This window comes from Sinocyclocheilus grahami, unplaced genomic scaffold (genome assembly GCF_001515645.1).
Source record: "Sinocyclocheilus grahami isolate Dianchi unplaced genomic scaffold, SAMN03320097.WGS_v1.1 scaffold1581.1, whole genome shotgun sequence".
Classification (NCBI taxonomy): Eukaryota; Metazoa; Chordata; class Actinopteri; order Cypriniformes; family Cyprinidae; genus Sinocyclocheilus; species Sinocyclocheilus grahami.
In genome coordinates this window covers 187,009-189,208 of record NW_015506760.1, presented here as the reverse complement: position 1 = coordinate 189,208, position 2,200 = coordinate 187,009, and positions in this window count along the sequence as shown.

The following is a 2,200-nucleotide window of genomic DNA, read 5'->3' as shown; positions in this document are numbered from 1 at the left end:
ACAGGAATAAATTACATTTTAAAATATATTCAAATATAAAACTGTAACTGTAATAATATTTCACAATGTCACTTTTTACTGTGTTTTTGAATGCAGCCTTGGTGAGCAAAAGAGACTTAAAAAAATTATAATTATCCACATTTTTGACAAGTATAGTGTATATGAATAAATAATGTTAAATTTCGAATTATATCTGTTGGGATTTTCTCACTTGAGCTAGGACCAATTATGATCATGTTTGCACTTCTAAAATTGTATGTGGCATCAAAAATAAAGGAGTTATCAAATGAGCTTCAGCTCATTGTTGAAGAGGAGCGCATCGCAGCGCAGGGGAGGCATTTATTACCCTCAGACTATATTTACACTACAGACTCTGGCACGAGGCTGACGGCGCAGGTGTTGTGCATCTGTTCATAGGCACCTGGAGGAGAAGATTACAGAGAGCGAGAGCAGAAGAGAAGAGATGGAGAGACAGATGGCTGACCTCTAGGAGGAGAACGAGCAGCTACAGAAAGCCCAGCTCTCGGAGAGCGAAGCCAAGAACAAACTCAGACAGGAGACGTCACACCTCACAGCTGAGAATATGGTGTGTTTGAAAGGGCACGCTCAGGATTACATCTGCGATTATGTTCATTCATTTAGCTTTTATACAAAGCCACTTAGAAATACAAACAGTATGTAGCCTATGTAATAAATAAAATAATTGCTTAATAAAAAGAAAATAAATTAAAATATTGAAAAAAAATTGAATATTAATATTTGTATTAATATGATGATATAGTAATATAAAGAAATAATAATAATATATTGTCATCATAGTATTTATTATAGGGCTTATAGGGAGTACAACAAATACTATGATATATATATATATATATACCATGGGTACGGAAAGTATTCAGACCCCCTTAAATTTTTCACTCTTTGTTATATTGCAGCCATTTGCTAAAATCATTTAAGTTCATTTTTTTCCCTCATTAATGTACACAAAGCACCCCATATTGACAGAAAAACACAGAATTGTTGACATTTTTGCAGATTTATTAAAAAAGAAAAACTGAAATATCACATGGTCCTGTGTGTACATTAATGAGGAAAAAAATTAACTTAAATGATTTTAGCAAATGGCTGCAATATAACAAAGAGTGAAAAATTGATGGCATTCCGTGACAGAATCCAGACGCCAATACTAGTTCCAGCAGTTTGTTTTGTTACCTTTTGTGGATCATGGACGTTCGGATTGTTCCTCCTCCTTCGAAGGAGCGCAGGGCTCGGCTCCGGATGTTGGCGGATCTTCGCCAACGGGGGATGGAGATTGGAGGTTTCGCTCAGTCCTTTTGGAACCTTGCGGTAGGGATGGGACTTCATGACTCAGACTTGAAAGAAGTCTTTAATTGTGGTTTAGACAATCCCGTGCCTACTCGGGAGATGGATGGGCTTAAAATGCTTGACTTTTGGGGCCTCATTGGTTACCGCAACTTGGTGATCTCATGTCGATCTGAGTCGGGGAGCTCGCTGAGCCCACTCCAGAGCCCGTTCCAATCCAGGAGCTCACCGAGCCCGCTCCAGTCCCGGATCTCACAGAGCCCGCTCCAGCCCCGGAGCTCACCACCTCTGTCCTTCAGACTCCCACTAAGCGGCGGAGGGTGAGAAGGAGGACAGGAAAGCACACTCCACAGCCCGCTCCCGTCCCGGATCTCACGGAGCCCGCTCCAGTCCCGGATCTCACGGAGCCCGCTCCAGTCCCGGATCTCACGGAGCCCGCTCCAGTCCCGGATCTCACGGAGCCCGCTCCAGTCCCGGATCTCACGGAGCCCGCTCCAGTCCCGGATCTCACGGAGCCCGCTCCAGTCCCGGATCTCACGGAGCCCGCTCCAGTCCCGGATCTCACGGAGCCCGCTCCAGTCCCGGATCTCACAGAGCCCGCTCCAGCCCCGGAGCTCACCACCTCTGTCCTTCAGACTCCCACTAAGCGGCGGAGGGTGAGAAGGAGGACAGGAAAGCACACTCCACAGACCGCTCCAGTCCCGGATTTCACGGAGCCCGCTCCAGTCCCGGATTTCACGGAGCCCGCTCCAGTCCCGGATTTCACGGAGCCCGCTCCAGTCCCGGATTTCACGGAGCCCGCTCCAGTCCCGGATATCACGGAGCCCGCTCCAGTCCCGGAGCGCACCGAGCCCAGTCCAGTCCCGGAGCGCAC